The sequence below is a fragment of the Cetorhinus maximus genome, chromosome 6, assembly GCF_964194155.1.
Source record: "Cetorhinus maximus chromosome 6, sCetMax3.hap1.1, whole genome shotgun sequence".
Lineage (NCBI taxonomy): Eukaryota > Metazoa > Chordata > Chondrichthyes > Lamniformes > Cetorhinidae > Cetorhinus > Cetorhinus maximus.
In genome coordinates this window covers 149,903,394-149,927,062 of record NC_135884.1, presented here as the reverse complement: position 1 = coordinate 149,927,062, position 23,669 = coordinate 149,903,394, and the positions used below count along the sequence as shown (strand labels likewise).

General features: G+C 42.3%; 1 protein-coding gene across 2 annotated transcripts in view; it reads left to right on the top strand.

Annotated features, from left to right (window-relative positions):
- The window catches only part of LOC144682225 (cadherin-8-like), a 266,245-nt gene that overhangs the window by 13,259 nt on the left and 229,317 nt on the right, over nucleotides 1–23,669 (top strand). The window lies entirely within an intron of this gene.

Below are 23,669 nucleotides of genomic sequence, written 5' to 3'. Positions count from 1 at the left end.
AAAACAATTCCATTCGAATAGATTCAAAATCTGATCTTATCAGTTTTTTTTCCCTCTGTCTAAAAACGTCGCCTTCAAAAAATCATAAAGTGTGCTAAAACCCATTTAGCAGTGAATGCATTTGAATCTATTAAACCCCACTTTAATTAAATATGTAGGAGTTAGAGTTACACAGTGTATAGCTGTCACGAATGAAAGGCTTCAGAATCCAACAATCAGCTTTGCTATTGAAAATTTAAATATTAGATCTGAACGGTGGGCAAACATAATAGAGTGCACAGAATGTAGTTTTAATCCTTTTTTTTTTCAATTATGCTTTTATTCCAGGGTAAGTATTACAGTGAAAACGCTGACAATAAATAGTGCCTCCTGTTAAACCCTGGCAGGAACAAGCAGTATCTCAAGCAAGTAGGTGCACAAGCTAGGGTAAGCAGTATGCAGTTGAGGGGTGGGGGAGTGAATATAACAGTTCGCCAATTCTAATCACAGTTTTTTTTTTCACATGGGTTACTCAATATATGTGACAAACTAGAAACCCTTTCACATCTGCATCCTTTGATAAACAGGGAGGGCGAAGAAGATGTATTGTGCATTTGGCTGCGCATTGCAATTTTTGCATCTTTTTGTGGTCTCTTGTCCTGAATTCTTGCTGGGCCACGGTTCCACTGCTACTTAAACTGGATGACCCATCCTTCAGACGTGAGCCCGCACAGTGGCTGATGGCAGGCTGTGTTTGATCGGCGAGGATATGGCGGGCAGGGAGGGGGTTGGTGGAAGGGTGGGGGGGCAATCACAGCTAAGATCTAATCCTGTCCTCTCACACCAGCCAGTCGGGTCCACTGTCCAGTGGGAGTCTTTGGATCAAAATCAGTGGCAAGGGTAATGAAATCTTTTGCCCACGGTGAACCCGACTCCACTTAATGGCGCAGCCCAGGCATGCGCTGAATATTGCTGGGGGGAGGGCGTGCTGGGGAGGACATTGAAGGACACATGTGATACATGTAATTTTGCTGAAAATTTGCCTCCTTTACATACCCATTGGGAGGTCTACACCCTTGAAAATTGGGACAACTTTCTTATATGTCCTAATTAACTGTGCCTACCAGAAACCAACATTTTAAAGGTCCTAAATGCCTCACTACTTCAGAGGTATGTGGCTCTATTTCATACATTTGTGACAATTACAGCTTTATCCTTATCTATGACATTCCTTGCGCTTTCTATATTGGAAAGTGATGGTTACAAGCATGATGTTATAGGCAAATGCAAGTTCATCAATTATATGACAGTAGAAGGGAGTTGCTGAGGACCAGTGTTAAGGGGACCATGGAGTCCTAAGGAGTCGCAGCCAATGATGAGATTTCCAACCTAGTTCCTGACTGCTTTCCTGATGAATGAGTTGATTATAAAGAGCTGCTGGGGAGTAACACAGACTTATAGACCCTGAACAGTGTTATCCCACTACCCCCCTCAAAAAAAGTCCAAAACCTTAATTCCCTCAAAAGTCTTTGTTGTATTTGAGAAATTCAGTCTCATTTGGCTTAATCTTCTGGAAAGTAAGATATAAACTAAAAGATGGGCAATTTACGGCATGTAATAGCCTCATGTAATAGGGTGATGAGTACTTTTTTGTGCCACTAGACTAAGACTAATGATTGGGGGTTCTTACGGAAATATAATGCATGACTTACACTGTATGTATATGTAATACTAGGATTTAACATTTTTGAGTATATTACAATACACTATGCTTTACATATTAATAATGGTCCTGTGTGTGTTATTCAGTACAGTTGTTGCTGGATATATCCATTTTGCACATATATAAATTTAAATTATACTTTATTATACATTTTAATATCATAGTATGAGTTAATGGGGTTTTAACTTGCCAACATATAATAAATTATACTTTGTGTCTTACACGGGTTTGATATTTATTGCATTTACTGTACATATTCACTAGACCATAACAGTCCTGTGTGAATAATATAGAGAATTATAAATAGCATGATGGCGAGTAGATATAATTGTGGAAGCTAAATCACAAGAGCAAAGTTCAAACAGTTTACCCAGCTTTATCCAAATCCCAAAATGAGAATGTAGCTTTGAAATTGTTTCCATTGTCCGCTATTTGCAACAACCTCTGCTGAGCAATCAGGAAGGGTGGGGATTGGAATATGTTCTCTGTCTGTTTTAATAGACTGCAGCAATTGTGGCAATTCTCGATAGCTATTGTGTGATGTTGACATCACTGAGGGATTAATAATTGTGATGTAATCGTGACTACTGATAATTAATAGTTGATTACTGGGGATAATGTCAATACATATCGAGTTATCTCGTAAATGTTACAATCACCAGTTAAAACTCGATTTCAGCCAGATTACAACAATTTTATCGGTTATGTTTTGCTAAAGTACAGGCAAAGAGGTAAGGGATATAGTCTAAATTAAACGGGCTTATGTACAACAATACTTGTATTTGAGAGCATTCTATCATCTCAAGATGCTGTAAAGCACATTGATAACATCAACGATGTGAACGATTAGTTACTCATTATTGAGCATTTTTGTTGAGGCGAGAATGTTGAAGAGGATGTCACTTGGATTTCCCTGTATTTATCAGAATAGTTGGTTATTTAACATCCAATTAAATCACCATGTAGGACCGTGGTTTGGCACCTTAGCTGAAGGATGTTAACCTCTGATAATGCAGCACTCCCTCAGTACAGTGTTGGATTGTTAGCCTAGATTGTGTATTCACTTTGGTTCCGCAGATTTCTAACACGAGGCCCGAGCACAATCAACTGTGTCAGGAAAACATAGAGGATGTTGCACAAACTTCCATTTTAAATTTAATATTCTGGTCATCTCATGATAGAAATGATGCTATTGTCCTTGAGAGGGTACAGAAGGGAGCAACAAAGAAGAAACGAGGGCAGGTTTATAGAAAGTTGGGAATATTTTTCTTCAAAAGCTGGAAATTTATGTCCCATTTAACTGAAATGTTCAAGATTAAGTTAAGGCAATTGCCAAAAGAACCAGAGGGTGGATGAGGTAAAGTTTTTTAGACAGTAAGTTTTAATAATCTGGAGTACACTAGCTGTAAAGATGATGGAAGTAGGATTAATAATAACGTTCAAAAATGAATTGTATACATATTCAAAAGGAGGAAAAATGCAGGGTTATGTGGAAGAGAAGGGGAGTGGGATTATTTGGATAGCTCTTTGAAAATGCTGGCACAAACATAGTGGCTCAAATGGTTTATATGATTCGATTATATTATAAAGTTAGTAAAAAACTGATTCAGGAGAATTCTTTATGGTAGAAAACGTTCAAGTACCACTTAAAAAAAAAAATTAGGATGTTTAGCATAGAATGGGAAGGGGACCAAAAATGCTTAGGATAAATAACATGCAGAGGCAAACAGTTTCAAAAGGGTGAAGGCAACTACAGAGAGGTAATTTGACAACATTTATTGGAAAGCTTCACCTAATGGTAGGGTGATTTAATAAAATCTCACTTCCCTTCATGTGTTACTGGAGAAAATAAGGTTGCGATCATTGGTAAGATGATAGGTAAGTGAAGACAGGTGAGATCTGTCAAAGATAGATGAGATTGTTGGATTAAATGCCCTCTTTTTTCCTGTGACTAGAAGAGAATCCTATTTTCTGTGTTGATGCTGCAGTTACGTTTGTCCAATTAGACGTTTCTTAACACCACAATTTCATGAATGGGGGAAAAAAACTGCCCATAAGACGTGCAGATAATTTCCAAGAAGCCCAGAGAACCTGCCTGTCACAGGTCCAGGTGCTATATTAACCTGTTGTATTATTCCCAACTAAATCCTACAGTTGGACAAGATGTGCAAAAATGGAGCTACCAGCTTGCTTTTGCAAATTTTATGCTAACACCTGACAAATGTGAACTCATTGATTTCACCCCTTTGAGAGGCAGAGCTTCAATAGCAGCTCCTGGCCCCTCTTCAACCAAACCAAGATAGACATGAAGCCCTGGATATATGAGCACCCGTTCCTATGCCTACCCTCCTGGTCTGTTGCTTCAATCTCAGAGCCTCATCCTCAGCTGTATGATGGAGACCTGCATTCAATAAGACCAACAATAGGTATTTATGTATATTACCTTCAATTGGTAAAATGTCCAATGTGCTTCACAGGAGCATTAACAGAAAGAATTTGACGCTGAGCCACATAAGTAGATATTAGGTGACCAAAAGGTTAGTCAAAGCGATCATTTTCAAGCAGTATCTTAAGGGAAGAGAAATAGCTAAAGGAGTGGAGACTTACAGGGAGGGTTTTATAACCTTGGCAGCTAAATGTACAGCCACCAATGATGGAGCCTTGGGGATTGGGGATGCATAAGAGGCCAGAATTGGAGGGAAGCAGAGATCTCAGAGGGTTGTAGGGCTTTGAGGAGGTTTCAGAGATAGGGGCAGGTGAATTCATGGAGGGATTCATAAATAGGGATGGGAATTCTAAATTTGAAATGTTTCTTGGACTGGGAGACATGTAGATCTGTCAGGATGAATGGGACCTTGTGTGAGATGAAAGGAGTTGTATTGGACAGCTTATGCCATGCCAGCCAGGTTAATGTCCAAATCCAGTGATGCACACGCTGTCTCATCACAAGCTGCCTAACTAAGGTGCTCTTTTAAGGATCTTGGACGAGAGGTGTGCCCATTATTGGCCGGACCCCCTCTGCAAGGGACTTGAGGATAGGGCAGTGTTGACCACAACCCTCCTTGCCTGCAGCCACTTCCTCTGTTCAACCACAAAGAGATTTATCAGTCGCCCTTTACAACTGAAATATTGGTTAGACTATCATGTTTGACATCTTGATGAATTATCGCAGGAAAAGGATACAATTAGAAAATTTGTGGGTTGAGGCAGCTAGTTTGAACAAAGTGAACTTCAGGCGGCATTGAACCATGTTCTTGGTGTGGGCCCTCGGTGCCGGTATTGGAAGTATATTCCCGAAGCATTAACATCATTACAAGAGAGATTTTAAAACTCATATGTGGCCAGCTTTTATTAATAATCACTTTGACTCTCACACAATGCAATCACATAAATAGAGACACATTTCACTGTGCTGTAGCCGATGAGAACCAGGATTCTGTAAGATCTGTGGCAATTTATCTTCTGAGAAACATAGCCAGCAATTAATTGGAAAGAAATGGAATTTGCCGTTCTCTGCTTAAATTGTTATTTAAAAATCTTTCGTCCCTTCAATTAGCAACGAGTGCAAAGAATTAGTTCAAGGATGAAAATTTGCAATCGAATGCGAAATCCTGTGCCTCTATATCTCAATTCACTCCCGAAAAACAGACTCAAGGAGAATCTCGTTACGTTTCATTTTTTTTCCCCCAGTTAAGTGACGAGAGCGAGTTTTTCTTTAGAGTGGAATGGGGGGGCTAAATGATAAGTGAATTTCGGTAAGCACCCTGGAACATTCATGTATACAATTTGTCAGTAACCAAGAGTAAGTGTTTCTGTCTGCAAATGTCATAGCATACAGGGCTATGGGCCAAGTTCTGGAAAATGGGATTAGAATAGATAGGTGCTTGATAGCCGGCATGGATATGATGGGCTGAAGGGCCTGTTTCTGTGCTGTATAACTCTACGACTCTAAATGTCCATGTATTATCTGGTAATGCAGCAAGCTCAGGAATGCTGCAGATTAATTCTCTCAGACCAGACTAGAGCAGAAACACAATTTACTGTGTCCTAACCACAATAAAAATAAGAGGCTGCCCTTTATCCTTTCCCTCTCTGGTGCTGCAGTACGGTTCCCTGGGTGATGGCTGTACTCCAGTACCAAACCAAACTGTTTATTTTCATTCCTAGAGAGTATTCGGCGATCCTTCATTCCCAGTATGAAGGCTCGGTAGATGGGGGAGGCATAGGCCAGAGGTGGGGCTGCACTGTGTAAGCGCTGGTTCTCACACCCGCCAGCAATTGAGCCAGCCTCTGTATTTGGGGTCGCTGAATAAAACCCTCCTACATAAGTCTGAGCGGTGAATATCGGTAGGCTGTTTACATGAGGGTTTACATACTGCCAAACCCTCACTCAACGTCCACACATGCAGGAATAGGCCATTCAGCCCCTCCAGCCGGCTTCTCAATTTCGGCTGTCTTGTACAGTACTTCAACTCTATTTATCTGCCTTTAATCTATTTTCTTTGATACTCCTACCCAATAAAAATGTCATGCACCTACACATTGTTCAGCACAAGGTCAATGTTGGCACCTTCCTAGTCTCTGTGACTGAGCACCACACTCGGCCATATATTTATCAAAAGTCATCTCGGACAACTTAAAGTTTTATGCAAGAAACTATGTACATTTGCTTTAAGAAAGTATCTATTTAATAGGCACAAGCTGGTTTTGTTCAGACACTGTCTATACATTGGAAGTAGGAACAGTTACACTGATATAGCGCCCTTCCCAACCTCAGCACGGTCCAAAGCACTTTACAGTAAATGAAGTACTTTTGATGCATGGTCATTGTTGTAATGTAGGAAAACACGGGAGTCAATTTGTGCACATCAAGCTCCCACAAACAGTAATGAGTTAAATAGTCAGCTAATAAACCTCCGGATTATTTTTATTATTCATTCACGGGAGGTGGGTGTCGCTGGCTAGGCCAGCATTTATTGCCCATCCCTAGTCGCCCGTGAGAAGGTGGTGGTGAGCTGCCTTCTTGAACCGCTGCAGCCCCTGTGGTGTAGGAATACCCACAGTGCAGATAGGGAGGGAGCTGGACCTTGGTGTTACAGGAACATAGGAACATGCTGGTCTAAGTATAAATGGGGACAACTCCTCTGCTCTTCTTTGAAATAGTGCTATTTGGATCTTTACAGCCACCTGAGAGGGCAGACAAGGCCTTGGAACTTATAGTGAACTTTTATAAAGCACTGGTTTGGTCTCAACTGAAGTATTGTAATCTATTCCAGTCACCACGCTTTAAGAAATGTGTAAAGGTCTTGGGGGAAATTCAGGAAAGATTTTGCCGATGGGAGACTTCGGTTACGTGGATAGACAAGTGAAGGGGACGCTCTGTAAACCATATATCTCTGCCACGCTGTGTTAATGCAGCATTATTGTAATTCTGTAGCTCTTCCAGGAGGCTTTTCCCTGACTCGCTGATGCTCTGTATCTCGAAACCTGAAAAAAGAAATCTTTTTCAATAAGGGCTACCACCTCACTCGGTCCAATCCACATCCAAAAACCTGCACTGAAAACTCTGCTCACATTTTGACGGCTGGGACAGATTCCACTGCAGCAGCTGAGACAATCCACAGCTTTCCAAATAAAACAGCCCACAGCATTATTTTAAAAAGAATTGCCCTATCTGCTAATGTTCACGGATCCTTGAAAAATTCCAGGATCCGGATCGAATCCACACCTTCACCAAAAACGAATCAGTGCTCCCTTTGGCCACACTCTGTCTGCTTATAAAGTTTCATTGCAATCCATCCACCCAGTTTTGAGATATATTGTTTACAGACCAACAGACAAGCAAACAAGGGAAAAAAAAACATTACCCCTTCCTTTAGCGGCAGAGGTAATTAGTGAAGCTGGGGCTGTTCTCTTTAGAGAAGAACAGTGTGAGAGGATATTGAATAAAAGTGTTCAAAATCATGAAGGATCTGGGCAGAAATAAAAACAGGACGTTCTGGAAAATCTCAGCAAGTCTGGCAGCATCTGTGCAGAGAAAAACAGAGTTAACATTTTGACTCTTCTTCAGAAGGACTCGAAACGTTAACCCTGTTTCTCTCTCCAGAGATGCTGCCAGACTTGCTGAGTTTTACCAGAACTTTCTGTTTTTATTTCACATCTCCAGCATCTGCAGTATTTTGCTTTTTCTTAAAGATATGCACAGAATAGATAAAAATAAACTATTCTCCATTAGCGGAAGGATCAAGAAGCAAAGGGCACCAATTTAAGGTGATTAGCAAAAGGTGGCATGAGGAAAAACCTTTTTATGTAGTGAATGGTTAGGATGTGGAATGCACGGCCTGAGACTGTGGTGGTGGCAGATTCAACCATAGCTTTCAAAAGGAAATAGGATCATTATCTGAAGAGAAAAAAATATGCCATAGTGCTAAAGGGGGAAGACGGAGGAGTGGAACTAGCTGAGTTGGTCTTACAGAGAGCGAGCACGGGCATAATGAGCTGATTGGACTCCTTCTGTACTGCACCCTGTCTACGATTTGATTTCATTGGAAGGACAGCACCTCTGACAGTTCAGTATTCCCTCAATACTGCAGTATGTCAGCCCAGATTTTACGCTCAAATCCTGGGTTTGGGAGTTGAACCCAGAGCCAATCCTAGAACCATAAAGCAAAAAAGAAAAATATTTGGCCCATTATTTCTATGCTGACTCTTTGAGAGAGCTCGTCAACTAGCTCCACTCTCCTGCTTTTTTACCTCATAGATCTTCAAATGTTTCCTTTTCAAATATCTATCAACCTGAGAAGTTTCACTGTATATAAATCATTTAATTGAAGGGGGAGATGTTGGCTAAGTGGTAATGCCACTGGCCCATTAATCCAGCGGCCCAGGCTATTGTTTTGGGGACATGGGTTCAATTCCTACCATGGTAGCTGGTGGACTTTAAATTCAATTAATAAAAAAGATCTGGAATTGAAAGCTAGTCTCAGTAATGGTGACCATGAAGCTATCATTGATTGTTGTAAAAACCCATCTAGTTCGCTAATGCCCTTTAGGGAAGGAAATCTGCCGTCCTTAACTGGTCTGCGTGTGACTCCAGACCCACAGCAATGTGGTTAACTGCCCACTGAGGTGGTCTAGCAAACCATTCACTTTGAGGGCAATTAGGGATGGCCATTAACTGCTGGCCTTGTCAGCGATGCCCACATCCCATGAAAGAATAATTTTTTAAAAAATTCATTGTGTTTAGCATATTACTACTCAACACCTGATTTCATGGAAGGGCTGGGGTTAATGCCATAATCCAGTGGTGCAGTTTGACAAACTAACATCCCTGGGGTATTCCCATAACTCCTGTGATCCTATGTCTTGTAGTATCACACGAACAGTTGCCCAATTAGATGTGAGGTGGAGGTCATTAAATTAAGCATGTGTTTTGCACAATCTCATTTCTGTGCTACATTGATAAATTAAATGAATCATTGAATCAGGCTGAAGTCATTGCCCGTGGCAAAAAAAATGGGTTTAAGTAGATTTCATTGAGATAGTTAATGGACACTTGGAAATGCAAGAGCACTCAGTGCATGACTACAGATGGTTCCAATGAGATAAGCATCCTCTATGAATGATAGAATTGTGAAGGTCCTTGGAACAATTTCTGAGGAAAATGTAATTGTAGATTTTGTTCATAATTTCATCTGAAGCAGTGAACAGAGGAAAACTCCACCAGGCTATTTACAATGTTGTTGCACACAGTGATAAGAGGAATTCTTATTTGGTGTTTGTAGATGTGGTCTCCAATTACAAAGACAAAATTATTGCAGATACTGGAAACCTGAAAAAGAAACAGAAAGTGCTGGAAATACACAGTAGGTCAGACAGCATATGTGGAGAGAGAAACAGAGAGTGGAATTTTATCAGCCCCTGTGGACAGGATCGCCTCTAAGTGCCAGGCAGCCATGTTGGGATGGCTCCCCAATGCAGCCCCACCACTGAGCCATTTGGGAGCAGCAGCGGAGTATAGTGGCTGCCGGCAGATTGAAGGCAGGCAGCTAATTTAAATATTTACCTACCCCGTAAGGGCCATTTTGAAGGGTTGCCAACATTTGACCAGCTGCAGAGCACCTACCAGCTGGCTGGGGATGCCACCAGCTGCAAGGAGTTTCAATTGCCCAAGCAGGGGGCTGCCGGTGGCAATGGCCACACCCACAGTACCAACGCGACCATCTCATTCAGTGACATGGCCAAGGTGCAAAGCTGCCAGCCTCTGATCAGGTAACAGTCCGAGATTAACTCAATCCATTCACACCTTTGTTGTCGCACTTGACCCTTAGATGCGTTTCCAATCTCATATTCGCACAATCACTAAGCTCACCTATTTCCAACTTTATAACAACTCTCAACTTTTCCATTGTCTCAGCTCACCTGCTGCTAAAACCCTCATCCGTGCCTTCATTACCTCTCGACTTGACTATTCCAATGCACTCCTGGCTGATCTCCCATATTCTACCCTCCATAAACTTGAGGTCATCCAAACTCTGCTGCCTGTGACTTAACTTGCATCAAATCCCGCTCCCCTATCGCTCACTGACTTACTTTGACTTCCGGTCAAGCAACATCTTGATTTTAAAATTCTCGTTCTTGTTTTCAAAAACTTCAATGTCCTTGCCCTTCCCTTTCTGTGTAATCTCGTCCAACCCCAAAAACCTCCAAGATATCTGCTCTCCTCTAATTCTGGTCCCTTGTGCATTCCAAATTCTAATTGCTCCACTATTAGTGGCTGTGCCTTCAGTTGTCCTGGCCCCAAACACCCTCCCTACACCTCTCTGCCTCTCTATCTCGCTTTTCTCTTTAAAACTTACCTCTATAACCAAGATTTTGGTCACATGACCTAATGTCTCCTTATGTGGCTCGTTGTCATACTTTGTTTTATAATGCTCCTGTGAAACATTTTGTTATGTTAAAGGCACTGTATAAATATAAGCTGTTGTTGATTAGGCCTCCAAGCTGGAGATGCAACTCACCGTCCTTCTTTGGGTCTGCTCTTCTGACCAAGCTTCTGTCTTAATTTCTTCTTATGTGTTGGTGTTTGGTGCCAAACTTTGCCTGATTATGCTCCTGTGAAGCGTTCCCATTATTAATGGTGCTATATAAATGCAAGTTGCTGTTCTTGGGCATTGAGGGAGATAGTGGTAATCAGAACATTTTGTGTCTTAAATAATGACCCATTCAGTCAAAAGAGTGAACACTAAAGTATTACTTGTTGTTTTCAGCAAGTACAGAATTACTGTTTATTCAGCAGTGAATGTTAATGGAACACCCACTTACCTTGCACTCTCTCCCCACCCATATTCACCCTTATTAATCTGTCAAAGAACAGAAGTGAATGGACTATATTTGAAATCATGAGGCACAAAGCTTTCTTCAAAGCTTCACTCAATTCTCTTTAACCTTCATCAGAATATATCAAAACCAGAGCAAAATTACAATGAGATCTATTGCATCAGGTAGTTTTCACAGATGGATAGTCTTCCATAAGGTTTTAGAAACTAAGTAACTGATGTATTATTCTCGGCAACATTAGGAGGTAATAGGTCATCATTGTCAGTTATTTTCTGAATATAGTCTCGCAAGCTGGTTATGTACTAGGTCTCATCATTGCTTACCTAATTCTATTTCATAGTGCAGTCTAGCTCAGCAAGAAACACTCAATAAAACACAACTTCATTAAGGTATTGCCAGAATTCTCTCTTTTTCAAGTACAAGGCCCAATGGGAAATGATAGAGTGGTTTTGTTTCTTTACATCTATTCATTCTTTGTGGAATCAAATTCCACACAAGGAGGCCATTTGGTTCAAAGTGCCTGTGCTGGCTCTTTGAAAGTGCTATCCAATTGGTTCTGCTCCCCTACTCCTTACAAACATATATGTATATACAAATTAGGAGCAGGAGTAGGCCACTCGGCCCCTCGAGCCTGCTCTGCCATTTAATAAGATCATGGCTGATCTGACTGCAACCTCAACTCCACATTCCCACCTACCACCATAGCCTTTTCCCCCTTTGCTTATCAAGAATCTATCTACCTCTGCCTCAAAAAATATTCAAAGAGCCTGCTTCCACCGCCTTTTGAGGAAGAGAATTCCAAAGACTGATGACCCTCTGAAAGAAAAAAAATTCTCCTCAGTCTTAAATTGACAACCCCTTATTTTTAAATAGTGACCCCAGTTCTAGATTCTCCCATTAGAGAAAACATCCACTTCACATTCACCTTGTCAAGATCACTCAGGACCTTATATGTTTACTCTTCTAAACACCAGCAGATACAAGCCTAGCTTGTCCAAACTTTCCTCATAAGACAACTCACCCATTCCAGGTATTAGTTTAGAAAACCTTCTCTGAACTGCTTTCAATGCTTTCCATCCTTCCTTAAATAAGGAGACCAATGCTGTGCACAGTACCCCAGATGTGGTCTCACCAATGCCCTATATAACTGAAGTATAACCTCCCTACTTTTGTATTCATTCCCCTCACAATAAACAACAACATTCCATTAGTTTTCCTAATTATTTGCTATACCTGCATACTAACCTTTTGTGGTTCATGCACTAGGACACCCAGATCCTTCTGCATCTCAGAGCTCTGCAATCTCTCAATATTTAGATAGTATGCTTTGTTTATTTTTCCTACCAAAATGGACAATTTCACATTTCCACATTATACTCCATTTGCCAAGTTTTTACCCAGTCACCTAACCTATTAATATCCCTTCGTAGCCTCCTTATGTCCTCTTCACAAATTACTTTCCTACCTATTTTTGTGTCATCAGCAAATTCAACAACCATGCCTTCAGTCCCTTCATCCAAGTCATTTATATGAATTGTAAAAAGTTCAGGCCCCAGCACTGATCCCTGTGGCACACCACTTGTTGCACTTTGCCAACCAGAAAAAGATCATTTTATGCCTACTCCCTGTTTTCTGTTAGCTAGCCAATCTTCTATCCATGCCAATATATTACCCCCTACACCATAAGCTTTTATTTTTCCTAATAACTTTTGATGTGGCACCTTATCAGATGCCTTCTGGAAATCTAAGTACAGTACATCCACTGGTTCCCCTTTAACTATAGCACATTACTGCTTCAAAGAACTCCAATAAATTTGTTAAACATGATTTCCCTTTCACAAAATCATGCTCACTCTGCCTGACTAACTTGAATTTATCTAAGTGCCCTATTATAACATCTTTAATAATAGCTTCTCACAAATTTCCTATGACATATGTGAAGCTAGCTGACCTGTAGTTTCCTGCTTTCTGTCTCCATCCCTTTTTGAGTAAAGGAGTTACATTCACTATTCCCTAATCTAATGGAACCTATCCTGAATCCTTTTGGAAAATTAAAACCAAGGCATCAACTATCTCCCTGATCACTTATTTTAAGACCCTAAGATGAAGTCCCTCAGGACCCAGGGACTTGGGGAGGCAGTGACATGGTGGCATTGTCACTGACCTGGTATTCCAGAGACCCAGGGTAATGCTCTGGAGACCTGGGTTTGAATCCCACCACGGCAGATGGTGAAATTTGAATTCAATAAAAATCTGGAATTGAAAGTCTGATGATGACCATGAAACCATTGTCAATTGTTGTAAAAACTCATTTGGTTCACTAAAGTCCTTTAGGGAAGGAAATCTGCTGCCCTTACCTGGTCTGGCCTACATGTGACTCCAGACCCGCAGCAATGTGGCTGACTCTGAACAAGGGCAATAAATGCTGGCCTAGCCAGTGATACCCACATCCCATGAAAAATAATTTTTTTAAAAAGCCTGCAACTCCAACAATTTTCTCAATACCACTTCGCTAATGATTTGCAATTTTCTTGAGTTCCTCTCTCCCTTCCATTTCATGATTTACAGTAATTTATGGGATGTTACTTGTATCCTCTATAGTAAAGACCAATGGAAAATACCAGCTCATTCATCTTCCATCTCCTTATTTTCCATTATTAATTTTCCAGACTCACTTTCTATAGGACCAAAGCTCACTTTGCTAACTCTTTTCTTTTTCAAATATCTATAGAAACTCTTACTATTTATCTTTATATTTCTGGCGAGCTTTCTCTCGTACACTCATTTTTCCTTCCTTGTCAATCTTTGCAGTTTTTTACATTCTGTCTAATCTTTTGACCTGCCACCCATCTTTGTGCAATTATTTCCTTCTCCATAGCCCAGCATGTTTTTATTCCTTTTCAATACATCTCCAATTCCCTTCTGAAATATAATATTGAATCTGCTTCCACCACCCTCTTTGGGCAATGTCTTCCAGGTTGCTGCGTAAAAAATAATTCTTCTCAACTGTCCCCCAGTTCTTTTGCCAGTTATCTTAAAACTGTGATCTCCAGTTACCAACCCACAGTTTCTCCCTCTTTGCAGTTTGGCTTGGTGCAATAGTAGTAGCATTGCCTTAGGCAGAAGTCTGAACCCACTCCAGGATCCAAACTATGATATAGTTGGAGACTCCAGAACTGCATTGTCCTCTAGATGGAATGTTAGCCCAAGGTCCTGGCTGCCTGTTCCAGTACTTCAGGCACATGTCCAACATTTCCTTGTACCCTGCTAAGGCCAGTAAATTCTCCTTGTAATCAACTAAGATTGATCCCTCAAACATCATCCAAAAACGATTGACTGGCTTTCCATCTCATTGCTGTTTGTGGAGCGCCTGCACAAAATGGCTGCTGTGTTTGATAGTCACTGCACTTCAAAGAAATGAATTGGGGTCAATTTTAACCTAATTTGGCAGGAAGAAAACCCAAGGGGCTGTATTTTACAGCACCCCGCTGGCGTATTTGAAAGCGAAGAGGGTTGAGCTCGTAAAATAAAACAGATGGCCTTCCCACCACCTTCCCGTGCACGCCCCCAACCTATCTCCTATAATTCAGTGGGTGGAGAAGGCATTAGGCAGCCTGCCCACCCTTGGGCCTATTGCGATCCTTAAGTGGCCAATTAGTGGCAGATGCCAGACAGGTAGCCCAGCAGCTTTCATTGCACGGGTTGCTGTCGGTCAGGAAGAGGGGCGTACCTCCTTTGGCAGGTCCCCTGTACTCAACGGAGTGCACACCTCCCCTCCCCCAAGAATGTACCCCCTCTTTAATCCTTTCCCCTTGACCTCTAAAACTGGTCCCCACAACCCCTGGGCAGCCCTCTTGCTGGGGTCTGCAAGGCAGGCCCATCCAAAATCCCAGACATACCTTTCAGTCTGGTCTCCATCATTCTTCTTCCTCAGGGACTGGCTGTAGTCCCAGCAGTGGCCACCGCCCAATTCTGGCACTGCTGAGACTACAGAGCTGCCAGCCAATCAGATTGGCCGGTAGTTCCTCTATAACGGGACTTCTTCCCAGGTAATGGCAATGTGGGGCGGGCGGGTGGGAGTGGGGAATCTCATTCTTAACCAATTAAGGCTGCTCCCAGTGTAATATCCCTGTGTGGCAGCCAGAATTTGGGTGGGTGGTCTGACGACTGAGTTTTCATTCAAGGATGCGACTAATATGGTACCTTGTAAAATCCAGACCATGGGTTTGGGTGGAACATTTGTTTTACATCCTGCCCAATACCATTGTCCATTGACTTTAGCAGAATAATACTAGTTGGTTTGTAAAACCGGTATTGCATCTGATCCCATCAGTTTCCTGAACCACAGGTTGGATTAAAATCGTGTTTATGGAACTTATAAAAATTACTAAGGGGCCGGACAGGATAGGTGCTCAGAAAATGTTTCTCCTGGCTGAGAGTCTAGGATCGGTGTCACAGTCTCAGAATAAGGGATTGGCCGTTTTGGACTGCGAAGAGGAGGAATTTCTTCATTCAGAGCGTTGTGGATCTTTAGAATTCTCTACTCCAGAGAGTTGTGGATGCTCAGTCATTGAGTATACTCAAGGCAGAGATCGATAGAATTTTGGATACTAAGGGAATCAAAGGATACAGGGATAGTGTGAGAAGGTGGAGTTAATGCAGAAGATCCAGCATGATCCTCTTGAATGGCAGAGCAGGCATGAAGCGACAGCCCCTATTTCTTACATTCATATAATAACCACTCTCACCAGATTTCTACAGTTGACAAGATATCTTATGAAGTCATAAGGACTCTTTAACTTAATGGGGCTTTGTTGTATTAGGTTTTAAAATGACAAGACTGGCTAGGGTTTCAGTTCAAAAGTGAAGGTGTAGTTGATCATCGGTGGACTTGTGGTGCAGTGGGTAGTGTCCATACCTCTGGGCCAGGAGCTCCAGGTTGAAGCCCCACTTTAGTACTTGATGGCCAAGGAAGGTGCATTCATAACATGGCCAAATGTGTTGATTATCAGCCTGCAAATCCTTCCAATATACCTGCTGGCAGGCACTAAAAGCAGGAGTGTTTTCTGGCCAGCCATACTGCAGAAGGCAATGGCAAACCATTGAAGTACTTTGCCAAGCATAATCATGGACCAATCCAATGGAAGCCCATAGTTGCCAATGGCCGCTTAGGGCATGGTACCTGGAGGAGCTGGAGTTGGCCATTGGGCTTAATTTAATCAGCTCCACTTTTGTTGGACTGATAAGTGGCAAGTACCATTCATGCCACACAAGTGCAGGCAATGATCATCTCCAACAAGAGAGAATCTAACCATCTCCTCTTGCCATTCAATCACACACCATTGCTGAATCCCCCATGATTAACATCATGGGAGGTATCACAGAAACACACAATGCAGAAGAGGCCCTTTGCCCCATCGAGTCTGCACCGACACGTGAGAAACACCTGACCTACCCATCCAATCCCATTTACCAGCACTTGGCCCATCGCCTTGAATATTCTGACGTGCCAAGTGCTCACCCAAGTACTTTTTAAAGGATGTGAGGCACCCACCACCCTCCCAGGCAGCACATTCCAGGCCGTCACCACCCTCTGGGTAAAAACGTTTTTCCTCACATCCCCCCTAAACCTCCTGCCCCTCACCTTGAACTTATGTCCCCTCATGACTGACCCTTCGACTAAGGGGAACAGCTGCTCCCTATCCACCCTGTCCATGCCCCTCATAACCTTCTACACCTCGATCAGGTCGCCCCTCAGTCTTCTCCACTCCAACGAAAACAATCCAAGTCTATCCAACCTCTCTTCATAACTTAAACGTTTCATCCCAGGCAACATCCTGGTGAATCTCCTCTGCACCCCCTCCAGTGCAATCACATCCTTCCTATAATGTGGCAACCAGAACTGCACACAATACTCCAGCTGTGGCCTCACCAAGGTTCTATACAACTCCAACATGACCTCCCTACTTTTGTAATCTATGCCTCGATTGATAAAGGCAAGTGTCCCATATGCCTTTTTCACCACCCTACTAACATGCCCCTCCGCCTTCAGAGATCTTTGACAGAAACTGAACTGGACCAGCAATATAAATATTGTGACTACAAGAGCAGGGCAGAAGCTGGGAATTGTGCAGCAAGTAATTCACCTCCTGTCTCCCCAAAATCAGTCCTACAAGGCACAAGCCAGGAGTGTGATGGAATACTCTCCACTTGCTGAGATGAGCGCAGCTCCAACAACACTCAAGAAACTCGGCACCACCCAAGGCAAAGCACCCTACTTTATTGACACCCCATCCACCACCTTCAACATTCACTCCCTCCACCACCGATGCACAAGAGGCAGCAGTGTGTACCATCTAGGAACTCACTAAGGCTCCTTAGGCAGCATCTTCCAAACCCACGACCACTACTATCAAGAAGGACAAGGGCAGCAGCTAGATGGGAGCACCACCACCTGGAAGTTGCCCCCCAAGCCACTTACCATCCTGACTTCGAAATATATCACCGTTCCTTCACTGTTGCTGGGTCAAACTCCTGGAACTCCCTTCTGAATTGCGCTGTGCATGTACCTACACCCCATGGACTGCAGCAGTTCAAGCAATTGGCCTACCACCACCTTCTCAATGGTGATTAAGGATGGGAAATAAATACTGGCCTAGCCAGCAATGCCCATTCCTGTGAACAAATAAACACGGAAGAAAGAGTTTTGGTTTACCTGACTCAAGAACTTTGATTAAAATGGGCCTCACCGTCCTCTCCTGAAATTAGTGCCACATATACCTACTACAAATAGAATATAATGTCAAAGAAAAAGTTTCATTTTTAAGGCCATGATGCATCACAAAAGTTACAATTTTGTGGTACAGGCAGCGGAATTGAACCAGTAAACAACAGACATTGGATAGTCAGAACGGGATTAGATATTCACAGACAGGAAAAGCCATTCATCTCATAACAGTTCCAGAATGGAAATCCTACAGATGCTCAACTCCATGCAAACTCTCTCTTAATAGACAAAGGTTTTTGCCTCCCCTTATATGAGAACATAAGAAACAGAAGCAGGAGTAGCCACATGGCCCCTCAAACCTGCTGCGCCTTTCCAGTAAGATCACAGCCAATCTTTGACCTCAATACTTTCCTGCCTGACCTATATCCCTTGATTTCCTTATAAGAAAAAAAAATCTATGGATCCCAGCCTTGAGTATACTCAACTCTTCCTGGAAACTGGCCTTCCATTCAAAGTGTTGATCATTCTTTGTGTGACAATCTTACCTTCTTGTTATGCTTTCGTTGGCACGAGATAATGCTGTGGATTTACTGTGCGTACGAACTAATGTCTGTAAGAAACCCCAGTAAAGAGCTCCACTTCAACTTTGACAAAGCCTGTCTGTGTAGAAAATTTCTGGCCAAGTTTCCACTCATTTCCATTAGTACTGTCAGCAAAATCAGTGGAACCAGCTCCAAAAATCATGAAACTTTTCAATGTAAGTGAGTTACCGCCAAAACCACTTACATTGATGTTTTCTGTGATCTTTTATGCTGATGCGAGATTCCATTTGCCCACATCAGGTGCCCTCCACAAAACTAGCCGCAATCGCAGGTCGAATTGACGAGATTACGCCAATATTCGCAGGTTTGGGAAAAGCCTACAAATTGTGCTCATTTTTCAAGATGCGTGGGCGCCAGTCAGCACAAGTTAAATGCTTTTTATATTAGAAGAAATAGATTTATTAAGAAAGTGACTTGTATGCACCAATGAAACTATTAAATTGTTCATATAGCTTTTTTTGAATGATTTCTTATCAGGTTACTCACAGATGGAGTAGTAGGATACCTTTATTAGAAATGCTTATGTTTGGCGATAAACCATTTTCCGCTTTATTAATAAAACTGCACCTGGTTCCCACATCTAAAATACATCAAGGAATATGTTTTAATAGAATGTAATTATTTCTTCTTTTCCTATCACGCTGCCTGAATGTGCTAGTTCATGGAAGATTTTCTGTTTGTGATTATACAAATGAATTTCAGGGGAAACTTGCAGTGTGACCTAACCTGCGTAGTTTCTAGTAGAAACCCCCTATCCCATTATCTTTCTGGAAGTTCTTCAGATCTTCCACCTTGCTGAAATGAAACTCCTGATATGCTGAGTAAATATATCCTCGGCCCACCCAACTTCAGCTGCTTCGTCAATGTCCTTCCTTCCATCATATGGTCAGAAGTGGGAATGTTTGCTGATGATTGCACAATGTTCCTCTGATACTGAAGCAGTCCAAGTCCAAATGCAGCATGACCTGGACAATATCCAGGCTTGGGCAGATAAGTGGCAAGTAATATTCATGCCATACAAGTGCCAGGCAATGACCATCTCCAACAAGAGAGAATCTAACCATCCCCCCTTGACATTCAATGGCATTACCATCCCTGAATTCCCCACTGTCAACATCCTGGGGGCTACCATTGACCAGAAACTGAACTGGACTAGCCATATAAATACTGTGGCTACAAGAGCAGGTCAGAGGCCAGGAGTCCGGTGGCAAGTAACTCACCTCCTGACTCCCCAAATCCCGTCCACCATCTACAGGGCACAAGTCAGGAGAGTGATGGAATACTCTTCATTTGCCTGGATGAGTGCAGCTCCATCAACATTCAAGAAGCTCAATACCATCAAGACAAAGTAGCACGCTTGATAGGCACCCCATCCACAAACATTCACTCCCTCCACCGCCAATTGTACAGCAGGAATACACCAAGCCTCCTTCAACAGCACCTTCCAAACCCACGACTGCTACCACCTAGAATGACAAGGGCAGCAGATGCATGGGAACGCCACCACCTGGAAGTTCCCCTCCAAGTCACTCACCATCCTAACTTGGAAATATACCGCCGTTCCTTCACTGTTGCTGGGTCAAAGTCCTGGAACTCCCTTCCTAACAGTGCTGTGGGTGTGCCTACACTACTTGGACTGCAGCAGTTCAAGAAGGCAGCTCACCACCACCTTCTCAAGGGCAATTGGGGATGGGCAATAAATGCCGGCCCAGCCAGTGATGCCCACATCCCATGAATGAACAAAAAAAATTACTGCTCATGTAATCCTGCGCAGAAGTTTTCTGATAAGTGCTTAAGGTCTTGAAGCTGGAGACTATGTTTCGAAATCAATGCTATTCTCTTGGAAAGAAGTGAAATAGTGAAAGTGACCTGAAATTTAGTCAGGGGGTTGAGGATCTATACTTACATTGATTGTCTATACCACTGGAATGAAGGGAGATTTCTTAATCCTTTAATGAAATCATACATTTAGTCATTTTATATGCTGAGGAGTTTGTTGGCAGAAATCTCTATTTTATGGAAAGGTTACATTAGCAGACCATATGGCACCAGTGAACTTCAGGAAAGCTAATGATCTATGTCCTGGCAACACGTTGAATTTTCAAATTCTCATCCTTGTTTTCAAATCCCTCCATAACTTGATCCTTCCCTATCTCTGTAACCTCCTCCAGCTCCACAACCCTCCGAGATATCTACGCTCCTCCAATTCTGGCCTTTTGCACATCCCTGATTTCCATCGCTCCACCACAGTGTTGTGCCTTCAGCTGCCGAGGCCCTAAGTTCTAGAACTCCTTCCCACTTTTCTATCTCTCTACATCTCTGTTCTCCTGCAATGCCATTCCTTGTACACACCAAAATCGACCAAGCCTTTAGTTACAAAGTAATGTTTCCTTTTTTCAGTTTGGTGTCAAATTGCTTCAATAACATGTTTCAGAGCCAAATTAGAAGGGTTGACTTCTTTCAATAAATTGTGGGCTTTATGCCTCAGTGGGTAGATGGATGAATGAGTGTGGTATTGAGTCATACAGATCAGAAAAGTTCCCAGCTTTCACAGAATCACAGAATTTTAACGACACAGAAGGAGGCCATTCAGCCCATCTGTCTGCACCAGCTCTCCAAATGAGCATTATGACCTAGTGCCAATGCTCTGCATTTTCCCCATAGCTTTGCACATTGTTTCCATTCAATTAATCATCTAATGCCCTCTTGAATGCTTCAATTGAACCTGCTTCCACCACACTTACGGGCAGTGCATCCAGAGCTGAACCACTCGTTGTGTGAAAAAGTTTTTCTCACGTCACTTTTATTTCTTTTTGCAAATCACTTTAAATCTGTTCCCTCTCGTCCTTTATCCTTTTACAAACAGGAACAGCTTCTCCCTATCTACTCTGTCCAGCCCCCTCATGATTTTGAACATCTCTATCAAATCTCCTCTTAGCCTTCATCTCTCCAAGAAGAACAGTCCCAACCTTTCTAATTTATCCTCATAACTGAAGTTTCTCATCCCTGGAACCATTCTTGTAAGCCTTTCCTGCACTCTCTCCAATGTGTTCACATCCTTCCCATAGTGTTACACGTAGAACTGTACACAATATTCCAGCTGAGGTCGAACGAGTTTGATTTATTAATTCAGCATAACCTCCCTGATCTTGTACTCTATGCCCCTATTAATAAAGCCCAGGATACTATATGCTTTAGTAACTGCTATCTCCACCTGTCCCGCCCCCTTCAATGATCTATGCACATATATACCCAAGTATTTCTGCTCCTGCACTCCCTTTAAAATTTCACCCATTATTTTATATTGTCTGTCCATGTTCTTCCACCAAAATGCATCACCTCACACTTCTCCACATTGAACTTCATCTGCTACCTATCTGCCCACTCCACCAACTTGTCTATGTCCTCTTGAAGTTCCACACCATCCTCCTCGCAGTTTACATTCCCAAGCTTCGCATCATCTGCAAACTTTGAAATTGTCCCCTGCACACCCAAGATCTAGATCATTAATATATATCAGGAAAAGCAAGTGTCCCAATACCAACCCCTGGGGAACTCTACTACAGACCTTCCTACAGCCCAAAAAATATCCATTGACCATTACTCTCTGATTCCTTTTTTCGGCCAATTTTGTATCCACGTTGCTACTGTCCCTTTTATTCCATGAGCAATAACTTTTCTCACAAGCCTGCTGTGTCAAATGCCTTTTGAAAGTCCATGTACACCACATCAACAACATTACCCTCATCGACCTCTTCAAAAAAACTCCAGAATGTTAGTTAAACAAGATTTCCCCTTTAGAAATCCATGCTGGCTCTTCCTTATCAACCCATATTTTTCCATGTGACTACAAATTCTATCCTGAATAATTGTTTCTAGAATCTTGCCCACCACTGAAGTTAAACTGACTGTAATTTCTGGGCTTACTCTTACAACCTTTCTTGAACAAGGGTGTAATGTTTGCAATTCTCCAGTCCTCTGGCACCATCCCCAAGTCTAGGGGAAGGCTGAAAGATTATGGCCTCTGCAATTTCTACACTCACTTTCTTCAATACCCTTGGATGCATCTCATCTGGCCCCAGTGCCTTGTCAACTTTAAGTTCTGAGAGTCTATTTAACCCTTCCTCCTTGTCAATTTTGAACCCTTCTAGTGACAGGTTCCTCATCTGTAATCATGGCCTGGGTAGCATCTACCTCCTTGGGAAAGACGGATACAGAGTATTCATTTAATATCTCGCTTCTCTAATATGCTTTTTCACCTCCCCTCTGAACCTTCTGTATTCCTCTTGGTTCTCAATTGTATTTTCTACCCCACACCTGTCATAAGCACACCTTTTCTTCTTTATCTTAATTCCAATCTCCTTTCTCATCTAGGGAGTTCTGGATTTGTTTGCCCTACCTTTCCCTTCCGATGGAATATACCTTGACTGTGCCCGAACAAATTGTTTTTTGAAGGTCGCCCATTGTTCAGCTACAGATTTTCCTGCCAATCTTTTGTTCCAGTCTACCTGGCCCAGCTCTGCTCTTGCCCCATCAAAGTTGGCTCTTGTCCTGTTAATTATTCTTACTCTTGATTGTCTATCATCCTTTTCTACCATCATCCTAAAATGTACAATACAATGGTTGATCCTAAGTGTGTGCTGAATTAATAATCTTTCTTGGGCTTAATGTGGAAATTTGCTACAATTGGTGAATTTGGGAAGGACAAATATTCATCGAATTCCCCTGCTGCTTATCATCAGCCAGTGGTTCTCTAGTGTTGAAAAACATGTCTGTATGGAACAGCTGGAGAGGAACCAGATTGGGCATGGGAATGATAGCAGAGGTTACATTACTGGGCTAATGATTTGGATATGTAATTTCAAATCCACCATGGCAGCTGGGGGATTTAACTAAATAACAATAGTTAACTAAATAAATCTGGATTTAAAAAAAGTGCTGGTATCAGCATGGTGAACATGTAAATAGCAGATTGTTGTAAAAACCTATCTGGCTCACTAATATCCTTCGGGGAAGGAAATCTGTCTTACTTACCTACTCTGCCCTATAAGTGTGTCCAGACCCACAGCACTGAGGTGGATTCTAACCTGAAAAGATGAGGGAGGGGGCCTGATGAATGTTACACATATCCCACAAAATGCAGGCATAACTGGGACCCATGCGGGTACCCTTAGCAACACCTTTGCCTTCCTCCAAATAAAAGGTGTTGCTATGGATATCCGCATGGGCCCCAGTTATATCTGGCTTTCTGCAGGAATATGTGGAACATTCATTATTCCAGTCCTATTAGGGCCACCTC